Here is a 25011-nt window from a genome sequence, read left to right as displayed (position 1 = left end):
AGACTGTAGCCATGCCTAAAAGTGCCTAGTGAGGTGGCAGGGGGAGCAGAAGTAAAGTTTGTTTTCCCATAAAAGAGGTACTAGGTGCGTACGGCAGTGCTTCGGAAACGCCAAGGAAACAGGGTAGCATCGTGATAAAGGACATGAACTCGACAGCCAGGCAGGCTTGGGTTTGAATCCAAGCTCTAGTGCTTTAGTAGATGTGGAACTGGCTAGGAGCTTCAAACAGCAAGCTTTGTTCCGTCACACAGTTTGTGAATGTCAGGAGCCCGGCGTGGCTTAGGTTCTGAGTAGCTCTGGTTCAGCATCTCTCACAAGGCTGTAGGCAGGTTATTGGGGGCAGCAGACATCTGAGGCTTGGATGGGGCTGGAGGTTCCACCTCTGAGCTCACGGCCATGGCCCTTGGCAGGAAGCCTCAGTTCTTTACCCCATGCGTCTGTTTGTGACATTTTAGCCAGATTCCCTGAGAGCAGGTAATCCAAGAAAGAGAAAGAGAGAACGCCTAAGACAGAAGCCTTAGTATCTTCTATACCCTAACCGTGGAGTGACATCCAGCCATTCTGCCACATTCTGTTGGTTACACAGACCAGCCATGGTGCAGTGTGAGTGGGAGAGAACTGCAAGAGTGCGCGTACCACACACAGACCGTTGGGACCTTGGCTACCACAACCGGGCAAGTTACTTAACTTCTCTGAGCCTCCATTTCTTCTTCCGTAAAATGAAAAACAATACTTACTTCCAAGGGTTATAGTGAATATTGAATTTTAATGAAAATGCTTAGTACGTCATTGGACTCCCGATAAACTCTCAGTATTACGTATCATCTTTATCATCATCATTGTCAATACCTACCCTGTAACTTTCTGCAGTGTTGAAATGGGCCTGTATAGCTCCAGTTTCCGGGGTTCTTCAATTCTCTGCCATGAATGATCCTCCCACTTCTTTGAATTTCATTGTCTTTTTTGGCCGCACGCAATTAGAACCCACCAGAACGTCAGTACCTAAAGTCAGATGGCTAGCCCTGCTGAGTCTTTGCCGGCTGCCAGAACCTTCACAATATAGCTAACGGAAGAATTCGCAGAGAACCTGCACAAAACATTGGCCATTAAAACAATGAGAAAAAAATCTTTTACAGGAGTTTTTGGTCCAAAAGCTAATACTGGAGTTTGAGAAAAAGAGGACAAAGGGCATAGAAAGTAATAGTGGAAAGTTGTAGAATATGCTCTCGCTTACTAAACAGAGACTGACTCCCCTTTAAGGATCTGATACGGATCTTTGGACCTTCTTCCTGGAGTAAAGCTCATGTGCACACAGCCAAGTTTGCGTAGGATTTTATGAGTTTCCCAGCTCCCACCCATTCCCTCCAGGTAAATCAACTCAATCTTTATAAAAAGAGCAGTGATGTAGTAAAGGCCTAGTATGTCACGTTTCACTTTTTATCTAAAGCGAATAGCAATTAGGTGTGCCTTAAACACATCAAATCATCACTTATACAGCCACGTGTATTAGACTTTTGGTGTTTTTGACAATTTACTTGCTACTCCAGCTTTCTGAATGATGCCAGCTCCCCATAATTTGTTTTTCCCCACCATGATGTAATCATTAAGTTGCCGTAATGAAGATTGAAGGTTTAATAATGGAAAGTGTTACAAATTCCAATTTAATCATTCCTAAATTGATTAGTGACTTTCCCCAAATGCCTGGCCGTGGAAAACCAGAAGTCTAAGAGAGACAGAGTGCTGTAGTCCGAGTTTGATAAATGGAGCTTTGGTGCAGCTGTAATTGAGTTATTGAATTTACTCCTCTTCCAAATGATGTTTGCATTGTCTCCGCCATATGTGTTGAGGGCCAGAGAAAGGTCATTCGAAGCTTCAGACTGAGGGCACGCATGGGTTACAGCAGTTTTGAACAGCACCATCGAGGTTAGTCAATTAAGAGAAACACCCAGGGCAGGGCATCCCAGGGCCTCGTGCTACTGAGCGGTCAGTGGCAAAATCCCAAAGGCCTATTTAAAAGAGTCTGAAGATGCTGTAAGTAAATGTCTACTCTTGGCCTCGGGCTGTTTAGCCCCTGACAAATGACATGGGTGAGTCCCTGCAGGCGGATTTGAAGGAAAGGACACCTATAAACAAAGCCGTTGCCCTCGGCTCTGACAAAGGCAGAATTGAAATCATCCAATAGCATCGCCAGCCTAGTCCACTGCATAGGAGCTATGTTGATTTCTGCATTGCTTCCTATTGCCAGATGGGCACTTTTTAACTTTCCACCTAGGTTTTTCTCTGCAGCCGTCTCTTAAAGACAGCAGATCAGCGTTATACTTCAAGAAATTTCGCGAACAGTTTTTTTGTTTTTGTTTCTTCCCTGCAGCCCACTAACTTACCCCCTTTTTTGTCCGCATTCCAGGTGGGTGTACAACATGAATGCCCCTTGTGTTTCTGTGTTTTGTAAATAGTCTTCCTTTTTCTCTGAACCTATTTATATAGCTGTCTTACAATAGAAATTTTACTCTAAGATGTGATTTTTACAGATCCCATAGAATTCATGTGTATAAACCTTTGAGATCTTTGGGGCGAAAGCCAGGAGGCTGTTTTGCATGGGACTTAGGAGAGACGCACCTTGAATGTGTGCATGGAAGTGGTCAGGAAGCGGCGAGCAGCCAGTGACAGACAGCAAGGAAGTCCCAGCCTCCTTGAGAGCAAAACCAGAGGCGAAGGCTGACTGGGGCCCAGCTGTCAGCTGGCACAGTGGCCCTGTGGCTTCATGGCTGTGAGCCAACATGTGCATATGGCCAGCACAGCCCAGTGACAAGCCACCCCAGGAAACTCAGTCTGCTCTACACTCATACAAATACAGTATTCTAGAACCCCCCTGAAAACACACCATATGCATTTCCCCGAAACTGCCAGTGGATTAATTTGCAAAACATAGATACTCTATTAAGTTTCCAAGGGCTGCCATAACACTTGTTTCCTTTGCCCATTAAATCACAAACTGGGTGACTTAAAAAAGAAATATATTGGGGCTTCCCTGGTGGCGCAGTGGTTGAGAGTCTGCCCCCCCCGATGCGGGGGACACGGGTTCATGCCCCGGTCTGGGAGGGTCCCACATGCCGCGGAGCGGCTGGGCCCATGAGCCATGGCCACTGGGCCTGCGCGTCCGGAGCCTGTGCTCCGCAACGGGAGAGGCCACAACAGTGAGAGGCCCGCGTACCGCAAAAAAAAAAAAAAAAAAAGACTTAGTGTGAAAAAAAGAAATATATTGACTCAAAGTTCTGGAGGCTGTCAGTCAGAAACCAAAGTGTTAGCAGGGCCGTGCTCCCTCTGAGACATCTGTAGAGGAATCCTTCCTTGGCCCTTCCTGGTTTCTGGTGGTTGGCCCACAGTCTTTGGCGTTCCTTGGCTTGTAAAAGCATCACTCCGATCTTCTGGCTTTGCAAGGCGTTCTCCCTGTGTCTCTTCACATTATCTTCCCTCTTCGTTCAAATCTCCCCTTTATATCAGGACACCAGTCATACTGGATTAGGGCCCACTCCAGTGACCTCATTTTAACTTGATTACCTCTGGAGTGACCCTCTTTCCAAATAAGGTCACATTCTTAGGGATTTGGGATTAAGACTTCACCCTAATCTTTTCTAGGGGACACATTTCAACCTATTATAGTTTAAAAAATTACGAATCTAAATTCTTCTTGTCATCTAGGGCAATTTGGAATTTATTTCTCCCAGTTATTTCCATCAACGCTGAATTTTCTGGGTATTTAAGGGAGAAAAAAAGGATGGCAGGTATTAACAATTGATCCTCAAAATGTCAGGTTGTGAGCAGTTGGTTTGGATGATTGGTTCAGTGGATCTTGGGTCCTGAATTTAGGCCCAAGTTAACCAGTTCAACTGGCTTTAGCTCCAGGTTGTAGATTTCACTCCAACCCTGCTGCCTTCTCTAGATACAGATGCCATTGTTTCTAGAAGAGCATGTCAAAGAGTGTATGAGTTATCTGTCTCCCATTTGAGAATGGTATCCACAACACATGGCAGGCAGTGGGTGGAATAGGAGTGCATGAGTTTAGAGAATTACAGACCTATATTCAGATTCTGCCAACACCTCTTATCAGCTGAGCGACCTTGGTCCTAGTACTGCTGATGACCTCGATCATGTTCCCTCATCCATGAAAATCAGAGGATGAAGTTCAAATAAGATGGTAAGAGCAAAGTACTTAGCACACAGCATGGGCTTAATAAAAAGTTAGTTCCTTGTGGGAATTCCCTGGCAGTCCAGTGGTTAGGAGTCTGCGCTTCCACTGCAGGGGGCACGGGTTCGATCCCTGGTCCAGGAACTAGGATCCCGCAAGCCCCACGGCACGGCCAGGGGAAAAAAAAAGTTAGTTCCTTGAGCAACCTATCCTTTGTATAATCCCAGAGCATGCATAATGTATAATCCCAGAGCATAATGTTAATAATCATTAATACCATACTTTACAGTTTACAAAGCCGTTTCATTTATTATTACATTTAATTTATATTTATTGGATGGATGGACACTGTTAAAAACATAAAAATGCTTCTTTTAAATTATTCACAACTGGTAGCCATAACTGTGACTCTTCCAATGTTAAACATTTTAATTTTTTTTTTTTTTTTTTTTTTTTAGCAAACGGCTGCAGTTAGTAATCTCAGCACTGATACCATCCTCTGATGCAGTGGTTCTCAACGGCAGGTGCTTTTTGCCACTAGGGGACATCTGTTAATGTCTGGAGACATTTTTGGTAGTCACAACTGGGGGTGGTCCTAGTGGCACCTAGTAGGTAGAGGCAAAAGGTGCTGCTAAACATCCCATAAAGTGCAGGACAGCCGCTACAACAGAGAATTATCCATCCCAAGATGTCAGTAGTGCTAGGCTTGAGGAACCCTGCCTTAAGCCTCCAATATATTTCCATGAGTAACTGCTCACCTTCAATCAATGCATCCAATCAGAAAATGGGTACCATGTAATAGCACTTTGTTTTTTATTTCCATCCTGCGAAGAAAACTATTGAAATCAGAAGCAGTATTTTCTAACGTTACGAAAGGGGAAAAAAAAAAAACCAAAAACCCTGCAGCGTAAGTCGATAAGCATTTGATGAATACATATCCCTGTGGTATTGCGTTGCTGATAAATGACAGTTGTGGAGGAACCTGGCACTCAGGCCAGGCGTTAAACATCAAACGGCTAAAGCTTTTGGATGTTCCCTGCGTTCACTGCACTTGCACAGTGAGCGAGCAAACAGCACTGGCGAATTTTACCCAGAGCAGACCAAACGGTAGAGCCATCCCCAAGAACGCGCCTGCCCCGCCATGTTGGAGGAATTCAGGGTCACCATGACTGCAAATAATGGGGCCTTCAAACTATGGAAAGGCTGCAGTTGCTCAGACTTAGTTTATATTAAAGTGCTGAATCCCTTTTTTTTTTTTTTTCCAGAAAGAAAATAGATATTTGGTAGGATCATAATACCTGGTAATCATAATACGAATCAGACCTGAGCCAAAAGCTGACAGGCATCCTCCTACTTGATTCTCATAGCTCTTTTGAGGGAAGTGGTGATTATCCCATCTTACTGTTGCACAAGCTGAGGCTATGAGATTAGGTGACGAGTCCAAGTTTACACAGTTGGTACGTTGGCAGAGCTACTTAACTTCATATTTGCATCAGTCAGCACAATGGGAGAGTTGGGGAAGGGGACGCTTGTAATAATTAGAGATTACTGCCTGTTGTTGAGTCGTATGTGAAGCACGATAGACACCTGTTTTCAATCCATCCCGATGGTCCTGATGCCTATTTATTTATTTATTTTTAGCTGTTCAGAACATTTACTACTCCAGAAATGATTTCTTTTATGAGTATACACTTAGTGGACTTTTAAAATGAAAATAAAGAAAAAACCTTGATTTGCCATAAATAAATGAGAGGTGATACGGAATTCCCTGGTGGTCCAGAGATTAGGACTTGGCGCTTTCACTGCGGGGGCCGAGGGATTTTTTTTTTGTTCTGTTTTTTTATACAGCAGGTTCTTATTAGTCATCAGTTTTATACACATCAGTGTATACATGTCAATCCCAATCGCCCAATTCAGCACACCACCATCCCCACCCCACCACGGTTTTCCCCCCTTGGTGTCCATACGTTTGTTCTCTACATCTGTGTCTCAACTTCTGCCCTGCAAACTGGTTCATCTGTACTATTTTCCTAGGTTCCACATATATGTGTTAATATACGATATTTGTTTTTCTCTTTCTGACTTACTTCACTCTGTATGACAGTCTCTATATCCATCCATATCTCAACAAATGACTCAATTTCGTTCTTTTTTATGGCTGAGTAATATTCCATTGTATATATGTATGACATCTCCTTTATCCATTCGTCTTTCCATGGGCATTTAGGTTGCTTCCATGACTTGGCTACTGTAAGTAGTTCTGCAGTGAACATTGGGGTGCATGTGTCTTTTTGAATTACGGTTTTCTTTGGGTATATGCCCAGTAGTGGGATTGCTGGATCATATGGTAATTCTGTTTTTAGATTTTTAAGGAACCTCCATACTGTTCTCCATAGTGGCTGTATCAATTTACATTCCCACCAACAGTGCGAGAGGGTTCCCTTTCCTCCACACCCTCTCCAGCATTTGTTGTTTATAGATTTTCTGATGATGCCCATTCTAACTGGTGTGAGGTGATACCTCCTTGTAGTTTGATTTGCATTTCCCTAATAATTAGTGATGTCGAGCAGCTTTTCATGTGCTTTTTGGCCATCTGTCTGTCTTCTTTGGAGAAATATCTATTTAGGTCTTCTGCCCATTTTTGGATTGGGTTGTTTGTTTCTTTAATATTGAGCTGCATGAGCTGTTTATGTATTTTGGAGATTAATCCTTTGTCCGTTGATTCATTTGCGAATATTTTCTCCCATTCTGAGGGTTGTGTTTTCGTCTTGTTTATGGTTTCCTTTGCTGTGCAAAAGCTTTGAAGTTTCATTAGGTTCCGTTTGTTTATTTTTGTTTTTATTTCCATTACTCTAGGAGGTGGATCAAACAAGATCTTGCTGTGATTTATGTCAAGGAGTGTTCTTCTTATGTTTTCCTCTAAGAGTTTTATAGTGTCTGGTGTTATATTTAGATCTCTAACCCATTTTGAGTTTATTTTTGTGTGTAGTGTTAGGGAGTGTTCTAACTTCATTCTTTTACATGTAGCTGTCCAGTTTTCCCAGCACCACTTATTGAACAGACTGCCTTTTCACCATTGTATAGCCTTGCCTCCTTTGTCATAGATTAGTTGACCATAGGTGCGTGGGTTTATCTTTGGGCTTTCTAACTTGTGCCATTTATCTATGTTTCTGTTTTTGTGCCAGTACCATATTGTCTTGATTACTGTAGCTTTGTAGTATAGTCTGAAGTCAGGGAGTCTGATTCCTCCAGCTCCGTTTCTTTCACTCAAGACTGCTTTGGCTATTCGGGGTCTTTTGTGTCTCCATACAAATTTTAAGATGATTTGTTCTAGTTCCATAAAAAATGCCATTGGTAATTTGATAGGGATTGCATTGAATCTGTAGATTGCTTTGCGTAGTGTAGTCATTTTCACAATATTGATTCTTCCAATCCAAGAACGTGGTATATCTCTCCATCTGTTGGTATCGTCTTTAATTTCTTTCATCAGTGTCTTATTATAGTTTTCTGCATACAGGTCTTTTGTTTCGCCAGGTAGGTTTACGCCTAGGTATTTTATTCTTTTTGTTGCAGTGGTAAATGGGAGTGTTTCCATACTTCCTCTTTCAGATTTTTCATCATTAGTGTATAGGAATGTAAGAGATTTCTGTGCATTAATTTTGTATCCTGCTACTTTACCAAATTCATTGATTAGCTCTAGTAGTTTTCTGGTGGCACCTTTAGGATTCTCTATGTATAGTATCATGTCATCTGAAAACAGTGACAGTTTTACTTCTTCTTTTCCAATTTGTATTTCTTTTTCTTCTCTGACTGCCATGGCTAGGACTTCCAAAACTATGTTGAATAATAGTGGTGAGAGTGGACATCCTTGTCTCGTTCCTGAACTTAGAAGAAATGCTTTCAGTTTTTCACCATTGAGAATGATGTTTGCTGTGGGTTTGTTGTATATGGCCTTTATTATGTTGAGGTAGGTTCCCTCTAGGCCCACTTTATGGAGAGTTTTTATCACAAATGGGTATTGAATTTTGTCAAAAGCTTTTTCTGCATTTCTTGAGAAGATAATATGGTTTTTATTCTTCAATTTGTTAATATGGTGTATCACATTGATTGATTTACGTATACTGAAGAATCCTTGCCTCCCTGGGATAAATCCCACTCGATCATGGTGTATGCTCCTTTTAATGTGTTGTTAGATTCTGTTTGCTAGTATTTTGTTGAGGATTTTTGCATCTATATTCATCAGTGATATTGGTCTGTAATTTTCTTTTTTTGTAGTATCTTCCTCTGGTTTTGGTATGAGGGTGATGGTGGCCTCATAGAATAAATTTGGGAGTGTTCCTTCCTCTGCAATTGTTTGGAAGAGTTTGAGAAGGATGGGTGTTAGCTCTTCTCTAAATGTTTGATAGAATTCACCTGTGAAGCCATGTGGCCCTGGACTTTTGTTTGTTGGAAGATTTTTAATCCCAGTTTCAATTTCATTACTTGTGATTGGTCTGTTCATATTTTCTGTTTCTTCCTGGTTCAGTCTTAGAAGGTTATACTTTTCTAAGAATTTGTCCATTTCTTCCAGGTTGTCCATTTTATTGGCGTAGAGTTGCTTGTAGTAGTCTCTTAGGATGCTTTATACTTCTGTGGTGTCTGTTGTAACTTCTCCTTTTTCATTTCTAATTTTATTGATTTGAGTCCTCGCCCTCTTTTTCTTGATTAGTCTGCCTAATGGTTTATCAGTTTTGTTTATCTTCTCAAAGAACCAGCTTTTAGTTTTACTGATCTTTGCTATTGTTTTCTTTGTTTCTATTTCATTTACTTCTCCTCTGATCTTTATGATTTCTTTCCTTCTGCCAACTTTGGGTTTTGTTTGTTCTTCTTTCTCTAGTTCCTTTAGGTGTAAGGTTAGATTGTTTACTTGAGATTTTTCTTGTTTCTTGAGGTAGGCTTGTATAGCTATAAACTTCCGTTTTAGAACTGCTTTTGCTGCATCCCATAGGTTTTTTGTTTTTTTTGTTTTGCGGTACAGGGGCCTCTCACTGTTGTGGCCTCTCCCGCTGCAGAGCACAGGCTCTGGACGCGCAGGCTCAGTGGCCATTGCTCACGGGCCCAGCCGCTCTGCGGCATGTGGGATCTTCCTGGACCGGGGCACGAACCCATGTCCCCTGCGTCGGCAGGCGGACTCTCAACCACTGTGCCACCAGGGAAGCCCATCCCATAGGTTTTGGATCATCGTGTTTTCATTGTCATTTGTCTCTAGGTATTTTTTGATTTCCTCTTTGATTTCTTCAGTGATCTCTTGGTTATTTAGCAACGTATTGTTTAGCCTCCATGTGTTTATGTTTCTTACGTTTTTTTCCCTGTAATTCATTTCTAATCTCATAGCGTTGTGGTCAGAAAATATGCTTGATATGATTTCAATTTTCTTAAATTTACTGAGGCTTGATTTGTGACCCAAGATGTGATCTCTCCTGGGGAATGTTCCGTGTGCACTTGAGAAGAAAGTGTAATCTGCTGTCTTTGAATGGAATGTCCCATAAATATCAATTAAATCTATCTGGTCTGTTGTGTCATTTAAAGCTTCTGTTTCCTTATTTATTTTCATTATGGATGATCTGTCCATTGGTGTAAGTGAGGTGTTAAAGTCCCCCACTCTTATTGTGTTACTGTCGATTTCCTCTTTTATAGCTGTTAGCCGTTGCCTTACGTATTGAGGTGCTCGTATGTTGGGTGCATGTATATTTATAATTGTTATATCTTCTTCTTGGATTGATCCCTTGATCATTATGCAGTGTCCTTCCTTGTCTCTTGTAACATTCTTTATTTTAAAGTCTATTTTATCTGATATGAGTATAGCTACTCCAGCTTTCTTTTGATTTCCATTTGCATGGAATATCTTCTTCCATCCTCTCACTCTCAGTCTGTATGTGTCCCTAGGTCTGAAGTGGGTCTCTTGTAGACGGCATATAGATGGGTCTTCTTTTTAAATCCATTCAGCAAGCCTGTGTCTTTTGGTTGGAGCATTTAATCCATTCACATTTAAGGTAATTATCGAGATGTATGTTCCTATGACCATTTTCTTAATTGTTTTGGGTTTGTTTTTGTAGATCCTTTTCTTCTCTTGTGTTTCCCACTTAGAGAAGTTCCTTTAGCATTTGTTTCAGAGCTGGTTTGCTGGTGCTGAATTCTCTTAGCTTTTGTTTGTCTGTAAAGCTTTTGATTTCTCCATGGAATCTGAATGAGATCCTTGCTGGGTAGAGTAATCTTGGTTGTAGGTTCTTCCCTTTCATCACGTTAAGTATATCACGCCACTCCCTTCTGGCTTGTAGAGTTTCTGCTGAGAAATCAGCTGTTAACCTTATGGGAGTTCCCTTGTATGTTATTTGTCGTTTTTCCCTTGCTGCTTTCAATAATTTTTCTTTGTCTTTAATTTTTGCCAATTTGATTACTATGTGTCTTGGCGTGTTTGTCCTTGGGTTTATCCTGTATGGGACTCGCTGCGCTTCCTGGACTTGGGTGGCTATTTCTTTTCCCATGTTAGGGAAGCCTTCGACTATAATCTCTTCAAATATTTTCTCGGGTCCTTTCTCTCTCTCTTCTCCTTCTAGGACCCCTATAATGCAAATGTTGTTGCGTTTAATGTTGTCCCAGACGTCTCTTAGGCTGTCTTCATTTCTTTTCATTCTTTTTTCTTTATTCTGTTCCACAGCAGTGAATTCCACCATTCTGTCTTCCAGGTCACTTATCCATTCTTCTGCCTCAGTTATTCTGCTATTGATTCCTTCTAGTGTAGTTTTCATTTCAGTTATTGTATTGTTCATCTCTGTTTGTTTGTTCTTTAATTCTTCTAGGTCTTTGTTAAACATTTCTTGCATCTTCTCGATCTTTGCCTCCATTCTTTTTCTGAGGCCCTGGATCATCTTCACTATCATTATTCTGAATTCTTTTCCTGGAAGGTTGCCTATCTCCACTTCATTTAGTTGTTTTTCTGGGGTTTTATCTTGTTCCTTCAACTGGTACATAGTCCTCTGCCTTTTCGTCTTGTCTTTCTGTGAATGTGGTTTTTGTTCCACAGCCTGCAGGATTGTAGTTCTTCTTGCTTCTGCTCTGTGCCCTCTACTGGATGAGGCCATCTAAGAGGCTTGATGGGAGGACTGGTGGTGGGTAGAGCTGACTGTTGCTCTGGTGGGCCGAGCTCGGTAAAACTTTAATCCGCTTGTCTGCTGATGGGTGCGGCTGGGTTCCCTCCCTGTTGGTTGTTTGGCCTGAGGCACCCCAACACTGGAGCCTAGCAGGGCTCTTCCGTGAGGCTAATGGCAGACTCTAGGAGGGCTCGCGCCAAGGAGTACTTCCCAGAGCTTCTGCTGCCAGTGTTCTTGTCCCCACGGTGAGCCACAGCCACCCCCCGCCTCTGCAGGAGACCCTCCAACACTAGCAGGTAGGTCTGGTTCAGTCTCCCCTGTTGTCACTGCTCCTTCCCCTGGGTCCCGATGCGCACACTGCTTTGTGTGTGCCCTCCAAGAGTGGAGTCTCTGTTTCCCCCAGTCCTTTCGAAGTCCTGCAGTCAAATCCCGCTAGCCTTCAAAGTCTGATTCTCTAGGAATTCCTCCTCCTGTTGCCAGACCCCCAGGTTGGGAAGCCTGATGTGGGGCTCAGAACCTTCACTGCAGTGGGTGGACTTTTGTGGTATAAGTGTTCGCCAGTCTGTGAGTCACCCACCAGTTATGGGATGTGATTTTGCTGTGACTGTGCCCCTCCTACTGTCTCATTGTGGCTTCTCCTTTGTCTTTGGATGTGGGGTATCGTTTTTGGTGAGTTCCAGTGTCTTCCTGTCGATGATTGTCCAGCAGCCAGTTGTGATTCTGGTGTTCTCGTAAGAGGGAGCGAGAGCACGTCCTTCTACTCCGCCATCTTGGTTCCTCTCCCCCGATGCCTCTTATGTATAATAAATCTTGGAAAACTTGGTTTGCCCTTTACAGCCCAGAAGACAGGGTATGTGTTCACCAAACACCACCATTTTCCCCTAGACACGTACCTCATCACCATCATTTCCAAATGTGTTCTGACTCTAAGGAAAAACGTTGAGTAACTATATTTTTCAGGGTGAGGGGAGGAGAAGGGGCACTTAGCACAGGTTTATTATCTTACCGTTCTGGAAGGCAGAAGTCTAAAATATGTCTTTCTGGAGTATAATCAAGGTGTTGGCAGGGCTGCATTCCTTTCTGGAGGCTCTAGAGGAGAATCTGTTTCCTTGCCTTTTCCTGCTTCTAGAGCCTGCCTGCTTGCTTCCCTTGGCCCGTGGCCCCTTCTTCCATGTTCAGAACCAGCAACGTTATGTCTGTCTTCTGCAGCCACATCTTCCTCTACCTTTTTTGAGAGTACAGTTCAGTAGTGTTAAGTATATTCGCATCGTTCTAAAACCAATCTCCAGAACTTTTTCATCTTGCAAAACGAAAACTCTGTACCCGCTAGACCACTCCCCATTCCCTCCTTGCCCCAGCCCTTGGCAACCACCATACTACGTTTTATTTCCACGAATCTGACTACTTTAGATGCCTCATATAAGTGGAATCATACAGTGTTGGTCTTTTTTTGACTGGCTTATTTCACTTGGTTTGAGATATTATATTTTAAATGAAACTTTTCTCTAACATCTAGAAATGGAAAATCAGTCATGGTTGTCATAAGAGAAGGAGTAGCCATAAAAATGAATACAATGAAAACAGCCCATGATTAGGTGCTAGCTGGGTTCTACTAGCTCTTGGACACTCTGATGTTCTTACCTCCCTGTGAGATCGGCAGGTATTAGCGGGATGCAAGATGTATCAGTAGCAGACTGAGACTCTCGCTTTTTCACACTCTGGAGGAAAGACATTGGAGAAAGCAAAACTGTCTTGTTACGTGATTCAGTGTTAAGTCAAGGACTGTCCTTGTACCACTTAAAAATAGTTCAGGTGCTACTGGCGTTCACCACTGGAGAACATCAAGAAAGGAAAGAGGAAAAGGGCAGGTACAACGAATGAGCAAATGATCTCAGTGAAGAAACAGATATTGTTGCTGGAGTATTTGGAGTGTGTGTGCCATTGGGTGCATAGAAACCAAAAAGGGGCTCTGCCGTCCTTCCTTCCTTCACCTGGGCAGATTCCAGTTGATTGTCAACTACGTGTCACCAGGAGGTGAGAGAAGTCAGTTTAATTCCCCATGAAAATTAGGACTTGACCTGACTCTGTGTCTTTACTCCGAGTACCTGGTGCTTGGAAGTGGCTAATTAATCCCTTTGTGTAACCCCCTTGAGATCACCAACCTTCAAATGGATCTGCAGTCTGAGCACTGTCTCTGCACTGGGGGGTCAGATGGAACATCAGATGGCGGCTGGCGAGAGTCGGTCCCTGCGCTCGGGCCGTAGGCGCTAAACTGTGGGTATCTTAGCGAATCCAGGATAACTTCTTGGGGACCCATTTTTTCCTCTCTTTGGAATCTACCCAGCATCCTGGCAAGAACGAATGAAACGATGCGTCACTTAACATGTGCAGGAGGAAAGGGAAAATTCCTTGTTCCTCTTTTCCTGGAAACTCTCTCTATATTTCTGCCTAGTATTTTACCTACTGGAATATTCTTTCTTCCATTCCTTTGTTAGTTAAAGGAGAATGCAGAGATCTCACTGGGGTTTATGGTTTTAAACAAGAATTGTTGTGATGAAGTTTTTGGAGTCACATCAAAGCAATTTGTCCCTCCCTAAAAATTCGTTCTAGTGTTTCTGTATGTTTAGGGTGGGGATAAAGGTAAGCCCAGGACCGTCTCTAGGTCCAGTGCATCTCTTAGGGTTCCTGCTTTCACTCCCACAGTGGACTCCCCACACCCAGCCCCACCTTAATAGACTCACAAAGGATTCTGTCTGGGTCCAAATCCTCGCCTTAAATGCTTTAGGGATGATCGAACACCGGGAATGTAGCCCAGTGTTCCAGGTGAGGTTTTTACTGTCATTTCATCCACCTCTCAGAGACCCAGCTGCCCTGAGTATCTTACCTTTCGTTATTAATTGGCTTTTTTTTTTTTTTTTTATGATCAGAGATTTACCGGCCCCCTAAAAGAACTCCAGGGGCCTTTACCTACTTTTATCGCACTGTCTTGTAGTCCTAACCAGAGATAACTGTTTGCTTGGGGAGAGAAGGAACTTTTGTTGGTCATTTCAGATAGGATACCATATGTCAAATTTGTAAAATCTTGTTAACAGTGTGTTTTCTTCGCTAGAGAATTACCCTCTAGTCGGGGAAAACGGAGCTGCCAATTACAGCAGCCTCCTGCTGTGAATAAACTGGTGTTATATTCCCAGACATCAGGCTAGGCGAGGAAAGAGCCCCCAATTGCCTTTTCCTTTCTTGCCTGATAGAGCTTTAGAGTAGAGCATAATTAGCTTGACTGACAATCAGGAAAATACAGACTTCAGTATCTGTTTTTATTTTAAGGTCTTCCTGTTTTGGAGATGTACTCCAACCCCGTTCTATAATGTATTCCTTGATGTAAAAATTCAGTCAATTTACAGGGCCGGAATTTGCTTGAAATGTTCAAAAGAAAGATAAATGAATCTACCTTGTGACCCAAGAAACAGGTATATCAGACTGCAACTATTAAAAAAGAAACCATAAATCCCTGTGGCAGTAGAGCTAGTAAATTTTTTTAAGCTGACTCCTTTGGGGGGAATTTGGATCCTGCACTTTCTTAATTTTACTGGGACAGAGATATTGCTAAAGGAAAATTGTTTCTCTGGCACTAAAGACAAATAATGTGTGACAATAATTGTGAGTTCCCAGTAGCCGTTTTCTGATCCTCAGCAGTTGGCTTCATCCTTGTAATGGGGTCTTGTTCATCAACTCCGGCCCCTTCAGAGGTTTTCCTTGAAAAATGAGAAAGGGATATTTTGTTTCATTTGGGGTTTTGTTTTCCAAATGTCCTCCTTGCATTTTGCAGCCTGGAAACAAGCAACTTGGTGGATGTTCGGTCCACATCTTCTGCCACCATGCCTAAGGAAGGCGGTTTGTTTTAGGAAGGGGATGATTGATCTGAGGTGAAGGAAGGGAAATACACAAAAAAGGGGAGAGGCTGAGAGTCAAGATGCAAACACTAAAAAACACAAAAGAAAGTACACATCATCCTTCATCAAATACTTAGCGAGTGCTCAGCATATACCAGGCACCAGGCTAGGCTCTGGGGGTAAAGCAGTGGATAAGACACCAACTCTTCCAGGGAGCGCTTCTATTCTAGTGGGGGAAAGAGAGGATGCATACTCTCTTCCAATATAATTAAACTCATTACAGTACAGGTAATCAGCCTGGAAACAACTTAGCCACTGAAAGATGTGATCAGGGGCATCCAGAAGCCTAGCAGAGCAGAGTCTGGTTCTAGATTTTTTAAAAGAGACACCTTTTTCTAAGTTATAAATCCTCTTAGAGTAAATATCTGTATATAAAGTTTCCAAGGAATGAGGAACAGCTGGAATAAGTGGTATCACGCAAATGATAAAACGGCTTCCCGTGCTCCTAGCATCCTGGGTCGTCTTGACACTGAGCAACCACGTAGCTCCCAAATACTGTCCTAGGATCAGCCTCTTCCATCTGAGGGTCTCAGCTGCCTGCTTCTTGATTTTGCTAGACCTTCCTTCCCAAGTCTGATAGAGTAAGGACGGGCCCTGCTTGAGGTCACAGTGCAGTGAACCCCAAGAGAGCAGGGATTCTGCCAACCCCCCCCCCCGATAAGAGGACCACTTCTTTTGGCAGCTTGCCTTCTCTCCTCGCAGTGTCTGCAGACCTTTCTTGCAAGGCTAAGAGTTTATCCTCGCATCTTTCTTTGCCTTTTCCTTTCCATCCTTGGTAGTCTCGACAGTGAGTAGTCACAGAACAAGCAGAGCACCTAAAGATGGTGGAATATTTTGGTGGTCAAGCACACAAGCTTGGAAGCAAGACAGACCTGGTGTGAATCCCGACTTTGGACGTAATACTTAGCCCTCTAAGCTTTGTATTCTCATTTGTAAAAGTGTGACCAGTATTGCTTATGGAAAAAGGATGTTGAGAAATGTGATAATGTGAGCAAAGTGCTTAGCGTGGGACCTGGTATCTGGTGGTGGCCAGTTCATATGTACGCGGCTGCCGCCATTGCTGTAGTTAATTGAGAGAATGGGGCCAGCCCCCAGCGGCCCATGCAGAGGGATCAAAGGGCTTGGTTTTCCCTCGACACGCCCTTGTACCCACACTTAAATGCTAGACTTCTTGCTACATTATGCGATAGGAAGAAAACGTCTACAACTTAAATGGAATCAGGTTCTCTTTAAAGGTTCACAAGCCCTAGAACACTTTAGTGATAAAATTGTAATTTTTACACCTCTAGACCAAATTTACCATTCAGGTTTTTCTGAGCCTTCCAACTACAGGCCTGCACAATAAAAAATGGAAGGACAAAGAAAGCGTCGTTTCAAATGCATAATCTGTTTGACACCTTGCTTTTTATATAATTGAAAGAACGCGCACCCCAAATTACACTGGAGCAAAAGATGATAGATGGTATCGATGTGAAACATGAAAGACGAAGTCTAGATTTTATTTTTCATCGTTAACGAATATTGAGCAAATAAGTAGAGCATTTCAGGACCCCGGCATATATGGGATGCTGTGTATTTATTTTCTTCATTACTCTGGCCACGGTGTCACCCAGGAGTATCTCAGAGATGACAGCCAGGCAATTAAAGACAACCGTGTCCAGGCCCTGGCCCTGCCAGCGTGAATCATGGCTCTTTCTCTGGCCGCCCCACGGCTGAACCCCCCTGTCCTTGGGGAACCTCGGGCTGTGGGTGACTCGGCAGTTGCTGTGACATGTACTTTTTCACACATGTGTGATGTGACTGTGGTAGGATACAGCCCCTGGCTACGGAACCATCCGGATAACTTAATGCTGTCTCCCACGTCTCTCTATGAAAGAGCAAACCCATAGTCTAGGTGAAAAGTTTGGGGTTTCTTTTTCAGATTATCATGAAAACTTGATGCCTGCAGGGTGCTGGTGGGGAGACAGTGTCTCTAAACAGATGAATGAAGAAAGCCTCCTATTCTTAACAGAAGCACATTTGCTGTAATCGACACTTCATATGTTCGTGAGATGAGTTCCACTAACACAGATCTTACTGGTGTTTATTTGCTTAACGGGGCGGGTAGGGTAGGGAAGCTAGTGTCCAAAGGATTTATTATAATATTTCTGAGGCCTCCAAATGCATACTACTTATCCTAAGTTTATATAGCTTCCTGAATTATCTGCAAAGTTGGCTAAGAATGGGTGTGAGATACTAGAAATAAAAACTTACACACGTAACATAGGCCTGAAGAAATGGTTAGCTCTTTTCAAGGCTGGCTGTTTTCACTAAAATATTATAGGGTTTAGATTTTCAACCATTTCCTAACATGATTGGATGAGACCCAGTGCTAGTGTGTGTTGATTTACTCATTTTGAGACCCATTTGACACAAATTATAATGAGTAATAGTAAATGTAACATGAATCCCTGTATTCATGCCTAATCCATAGAGGAGCTGTGCCGAATTCACTAACTGGCTGAAAATAAGCCTTGTTAATTTGTTTCTTTGTTCTTGATTGATTACAGAAGCTTACTAAGAGTGCGCTCACATCACATTCAATGCTAGAACTCTTCATTTAGAAAATGTGGCATCGTAAATAAAGAAAATGATCGCGCTACAGTAGCTAGAAATCTAATATGCTCCCAGAGGAGAATTTAAAAATTTCTTAATTCGTACAAAACCTGTAGTTTCCAGCGGATTGTCAAGATAAACCAGAAGTTGAGGCTTCAGAATGTTGGTCCCGTTTATTTTGGTCTTAATGATACCGACAGGTGAGGGGCTAGTTGGCTTGCCGATCGGGTCTGTGGTGATCTTCAGCCGTCATGGTGGAAAAGAAAGCTCCTTCCTGGGGACTTCCCTGGCAGTCCAGTGGTTAACACTCCACGCTTCCACTGCAGGGGGCATGGGTTCGATCCCCTGGTTGGGGAACTAAGATCTCGCATGCCGACCAGCCAAAAAAAAAAAAAAGCTCCTTTCCATGGAGGACACAACTCATAACTCAGGCACTCAGGCTCACCAGAGCGAATGTTAGCGTCGGTCGTTATGGTCCCAATCGTCATTCTCTCACCAATTGCTATTTTTTCAGTCACAGGATTCTTTGGCTGTTAATTCTCAAAACCAGCAAACTTTCTGTCGCATAAAAGCACCACAACAAAAACCCTACGCTGTATGTATGAGAATTCTAACAATAAGAGGTTTTTCCATCTCCCGTAAACCTTGTCATCTACCTTTCTTCACTTGAAATGGGAGACGCAGTGAGCTCCAGTGGAAAAGGCGGGTGTGGACTGCACAGGCAGACATCTGGATGTGACTTTTGATTACCACATCCCAGCAGGGTGACCTTGGGCAAGTCACCTAACTGCTCTGGGTCCTGGGTTCCTCGTCAATGACGCTGGAATAAAAGAGAGTGCTTAACTCATAAAGTTATTTTGAGGGCTAAGTGACAACAGGTTGCTAAGGTTCCTAGCCCTGTGCTTAGTATACAATAGGTGTCCAGCCCTCAGATATGCACAGAAGTTGGAGGAAAATTACTTTAAATGGAGACAAGATTCAGAAATATCTGTGGTGAGACAGAGGACAGGCAGTTACCTGACCCTGTAAGATAAACTCATTTGCATTTTTTCAAAGCAGTGAAAGAAACTAACACTCAGATGTGGCCAGCCTCTGAAGAAGCTGTGTTGGCCTCTGATTTGGGAGCAGTCAGTTGACAGCTATTATGGGCACCTGCTGGACACAGAGGTGAATCCACTCGCTAGGACCACCCTGGTGCCTCCTGTTTTCTGATCATGTTGATGAAGAAAGCGAAGCACCCCAAGGTAAACCTCAGCCAGTTGATGAGGGCCACATTTGGAGGCTCCACTGTGTTCAGGGTCCTTAACCGAGAAAAGGGATGAAAAGCAAGGGCAGGGCATGGTTTTCCCCGTTGGTATCCAAACGCCAGGTCTCTGCACCTGAATGCCTCTCCAGTTTCCACAGCAGAATTTCTGCTGACTCTGCCCTTTCATGTCCCTGGCGTGGCAGGCACTGGGTTGGTGGGGTGATAGGAAACAGTGCCCACAAGACAGGGGGGCTTGATGTGGAAGAAGAGGTCAGCAGAAGCCCAAGGGGTCACGTGGGAGCAGCAGGCACCCTAGCAGCGTGGCTGCCCCCAGCATCCCTGAATTGTTTCCAGCTAGAGCCAGACAAGCCCACACGGGGGCCATTCTTCACCAACAGGTACCATTTGTTCACCAACACCATTTCTCTGTTCCTGGGCCTGGATGGTTCTCGGCATGTGCGCTAAAGCCGCAACTTCTGCTCACCACCGCCCTCCGCAGAGACTTCTTCAAAATAAACATTGTGTTTTAGTGCACTGTTGGGATTTCTATAATTTAAATGTTAATATATCAATGTAAGTACCATTATTTCCTTTTTAATTTTCCCACTTCGTGTGGGGAGACCATCTTCTCAAAATCAACAAAAGGAATTCATAGCATAGAAATTAAGTCCTTTGTTATATTATTCATCTCTGTGTCTAAACTTTACATCTTGCTAGGTGGTGGTGTAGCGATCATAGCTGTCTTTAAAGCAGTGGACCTAACCTATCGAAGGATGGATAAGTGGACATCCTTTGTCTTAACTTCCATTATACATGAAACTGTTACTTTGGTTCGAGGCCTGTGTCTCTTTACTATTTATCAGTATTATTGCAGAAGAAATGATGAAAGTCATTTGCTTCACATTTGAAAATATGATCATTTATTTAAAACGTTAGCAGTAATTGGGGTTCCCTGGTGGCGCAGTGGTTGAGAGTCCGCCTGCCAGTGCAGGGGACACGGGTTCGAGCCCTGATTGGGGAAGATCCCACATGCCGTGGAGCAGCTAGGCCTGTACAGCACAGCTGCTGAGCCTGTGCTCTGGAGCCCACGCTCCGCAACAGGAGAGGCCACCGCAGTGAAGGGCCCACACACCGCGGCGAGGAGTGGCCCCCACTTGCCACAACTGGAGAAAGCCCTCGCACAGCAGTGAAGACCCAGTGCAGCCAAGAATGAATGAATGAATAAATAAATAAATAATAAAATGTTAGCAGCAATTAAGGCACATATTTCTAGAAATATGATTATATTTTTTACCAATAGGCATTATTTTGTTTTACTTGGGTCAAAATTTTATTCAACCATAAATGTAAACCTTGATTGTATCTTAGAAGAATAATACAGGCCTATTCACTGAGGACTTTGTTAGGAGGAACAACGCTAAAATGAAAGATGCTCTGCTATCAGGGTGAAGGGAATATTTGCCAACTCTAGGCAAGTCTCACCATCTGACCTTAATGTGTCCACCGCCAGTGGGGAAGGTATCACTGTGATACCAAGAGAAACACACACACACACACACATAGCTTTCTTCCTCTTAGATACCCAAGAAACTAACATTTGTACATAGACTGTATGAATAACGCATTGGATTTTTAACCTAACACTGCTCCCATAAAGCAAGGACCATCTTCTGACTGTTGACCACTGAAGTTTAAATGTGTTTCTCACTACTGCCCTTACTGCCATTTTTAAGAAGCACAGACGAAGTGGGTATTATTTATGCAGGCTTTGTGCTCCCTCTGCTGGTTCTGTAATTAACTAATAAGTCTAATTCCCATAACTATGCTGATGCCATCAGTTATTTTTGAGTATGGACATGGAACTACCCAGATCAGCGTGTCTGTTCAGATAGCATCGGGAAAAGGAGCAGGTCAGAGGAGGACAGTTGGCCTCATGAAGAAAGTGAAGAAAATGGACATTTTGACTGGTCTGAATCGGTGTGTGAAAAACCTAAACACAGTCTTATGCTTTTATTTGCTCAATATTGGAAAAAATGATGTGTCGTCGTTTTAACTGACATAGTGCATCCCCCCCTCTCAGAGGATTTTGGGAACAAATATGACTTTTTCGCCTTTAGAACAAAATCTACTGTAATACCTGTTTTGCAGGTGAGAAAAATAGAAGCTCAGAAATTATATATGCCTGACTTCTAGAAGTCTCTACAGGCTAAGAAAATAGATTTCTATAGGTGGCACATAGTAGCCAGTGTCTTGACTTCGGATCTGACACGTGTTTTGCTACCAATGTGGGGACTGTAATACAGCCATTTCTTAATGTCAGCAGAGCATCATGTGATCAGTAAGAGCAAAAGTTCTACAGTTGGATCAACCGAGGTTGAATTGTGGTTCCAGCACTTACTGTGTGATTCTGAGTCGGTTACCTAACCTTCTTGACCTCACCTTTCTTGTCCATAAATTAGAAAGAATACTCTAGGCAAGAGTTTTTACCTCATGGAGTTACTGTAAGGACTAAATGACATAACGCCATGGTACAGAGTAATTCTTAAAAGTGTATTGATGATGACGATTTGGGAATAGTCTTTGGTCGTTACTCATGGTGATTCTTTCTCTGATATGAAAACAGCTTTTTTTCCCAATTATGAAAACTATAAACTTACTAAGGATAAGGGTTCAGTTCAGTAGGAATATATATACATTCCTAAACCAACAGCTTGGAACAGGAGGTGCAAACTTGCATGGAACTCCAGGAGAAACCAGCCAGTGCACAAGAAAGTATAAAAATTCAGACATATTTCCTAGGGATCATAAGTCAATCAAACCAAAATGTCAGTGCAAAAAAATAAATAAATAACAAATAATAATGATAGTGATGTACTAGGATAACAGCTGATTCAAATCAGAGATGAGATTGAATAAACATCCTCTGGACGTTATGTATTCATTTATTTATGCATGCTTTTTTCTTTTTTCTTGCGGTACGCGGGCCTCTCACTGTTGTGGCCTCTCCCGTTGCGGAGCACAGGCTCCGGATGCACAGGCTCAGCGGCCATGGCTCACGGGCCCAGCCGCTCCGCGGCATGTGGGATCTTCCCGGACCGGGGCACGAACCCATGTCCCCTGCATTGGCAGGCGGACTCTCAACCACTGCGCCACCAGGGAAGCCCTGCATGCGTTTTTTTCAAATCCACCTCTTTAGTTCTCTATGTAAAATAATTCCACACTGTTCATGCTTGTCCTAGAACCTCCTGTTTCTCAGTCAGCACCACGTTCTAGCAGTCTCTCCATAGCAATAAATGTAGATCTTCACCATAGTCATGGTCAGTCAGTGTTATCCTTGGCTTGCTTGGTCTTTAGGGTTTATAGACACTACTCCACCCAGCTTAATGACTGTGTTCTTAGGTAATGCACATAATTCCAATAACAACCGAGGTAAAGCAGACGGAAGAGGTAAATCTGGAGTCAGGATACATGCAGTGCTTCCCAAAGCCAGATGTTGGTAATTCTTGAACTATTCACATGGACCCCTTTCTCTGACCCCCGTGTCAAGGGACAGTTTGGTGCCACGTTGATGTTGCAGCGCATCACCTTGCTCAGGTGGGGTTGGGTGGGAGTCATTGCTAATGGGTCGTGCAGGGGCTTGGGGAAGAGGCACCTAGAAACTAAGAGCATCATTGCCTCTGAGTCTCTCTGGGTTCTCTAACTTGCTGGCTCTTGTAGGTTTGGCTGAGACCCCTTGTGTTGATGTATGTGGCGGGCATCTCAGCCACGTGCATGAAAGTCTTCTGAAACATACCTGCCTGTGGTACAGAGCCCAGGCTTACAGTCCTGCCCAAGGGGCACTGCCACTGCTGTTTGTTTTCAAGCTGGTTTGAAAATAGGGAACCGTGTGCTAGGTTAGCTTGCTGCCATCTGATTATTTAGCTGTAATCTGTACCTGTACTTTTCACAGGGCTTGACTACCCTCTGCCTTGAAAATATTTGGAATTTATTCTTCAAACAGTGTAGGCCACTTTGGTTGTTGACTTAAAGCGTGCTAGAGGATTTATAATGGTTATTTATATTGGCCAACACTGACCCCTCTGTGAAATGACCTGTTGATGTTGGACGAGGATAAGAAACACTGAATACAATGCAGGAAATGGAAAGAGATCAAAAAGAATGAGTGTTAGCTCAGTAACAATGCTTTGTGGGCTTACACGGAGATCAATGGTCTGTGCGTGTGAGGGTTTCAGAATCATGTTGTTTGGCCCACTTGGAGGCATTAGGCATTCTCTTCTGAGACGTTTAAGAAAGTCGTTCGGACTGTTTTTCATTATAATATCCACATTGTTGACTATTGATGGTTGTCTACAATATTGACTGTAGACAAAATCATTGTCTAAAAGTAAGATTATAAAAAACTATGTATTGTATAGATATTGTCTACAAGTATAAGATTATAAAAAACTATGTATATATAGATTTTCATATACTTTAAGCATGAAGAAAATGACTTTATGTACATGGAAATTATTGTGCTTTAAAAAAAGAAAGAAAAGCCAGTGTAAAGGAAGTGTTTCTGTGAAGTAAGTCCATTTCTGTGGAATCTTCCAGAATTACCGTGAAGGCACTCACAGGCCTGCCTGGCTGCAAAGGAAGTAGCGTACTTTCTCTCAGCTGTTTTCTCTCATCATTACACTTTTTTTTCTTTCTCATTATTCAGTCTCAGAGTGTCTGTCTGTCCGCGGCACGTTTCCGATGTCATTCCTCTCTGTACAAATGTCAGATACGAGACAAGAGGATGTGCATGTTTGACAGCTGCCCAATAAATTAGTCAGAGGGACAAGTCAAAGACAACTGCGGGGGACTTTGAAAAAAAACAAACACGTGGCCGGTAAAAAAGAATTCCCCGTGGAAAGCTTGTTTTGCCAGCACCAGTTGTTACTTCGTGAATAACTTACAAATTCATTCTACTGTATGCTTTTAGTCAAGTGTCTAGCATGGTGTTGGGGATAGCACTGGAGGAGCTCAAAACTTGAAACCAAATAAAATATGTTGCCCCGAAAAGAGAGCATGTACTCTGGAATTCCAAGTATAAGATGAGTGCCTTAATAACGCCACCAGTTGGGGGGCTCTGGGATGGGCTAGAAGCCCAGGCAGAACTGACTTGACGTTACCTTCGGTTCCCTGTGAGCATGGAGTTCCCAGCACGTGGCTCTGCCCTCCGTGAAATGAGAGGAAAGTGAATTTAAAGAGAATTACCCAAAGTGTATACTTCCATATCAGTTCTGGAGAGCTCTGTGTGGCAGACATTTTGTGGTCTCTTGGGGGAGAATAACAAATGAGTGTCATCACGTTGCTGGCAAAGAAAAGTGTCTTTTGCTTAGGTATCAGTCCACCTCCTACCACGCCTCTGCTTGAGACCCCACTACCAATCTACCATATTGGCTATGTCTTTGTTTTAGTCCTGTGTTCCACCCTCATCCCAAGAGTGTATATATGTGGGATGATGGGTGGAGGAGATTAAGGATTCATTCTGTAGCCCTGAGGCCCTTTGTCCTTTTCACATGGGAATCAGACTCACCACAGGGGCCTCAGCTGCAGCCCTGTTCCAACCAGCCGAGCCAGCTGGCCTGCAAACACATGGCAGCTCATTTCTTACATACACCGGTAGAGATCCAATTGTGTTAGGCTCTCCCAGTTTTCTCCCTGTGTTCACTGTTTATTCTAGCAATGGATTCCTGTTACTTATGACTTCCCAATAAACAACGTGAGCAGAGTTATCTTGAAATCTCTGTTTACAGGGCCGTGTGTGTGACGAGAAGCTAGTGGGTCTGGGGGATTCAGTAGCGGGAAAGCGGATGACCTCATGTGATATTAAAAGATGATGGTGTGAGTGAGAGTTGCCTGGCATCGGCAGGCGGG

Source organism: Delphinapterus leucas, chromosome 10, assembly GCF_059928025.1.
Source record: "Delphinapterus leucas isolate spDelLeu-1000000601 "Yukka" chromosome 10, BTC_Dleu_Yukka2, whole genome shotgun sequence".
NCBI lineage: Eukaryota > Metazoa > Chordata > Mammalia > Artiodactyla > Monodontidae > Delphinapterus > Delphinapterus leucas.
Note: the sequence above shows the minus strand (reverse complement) of the source record.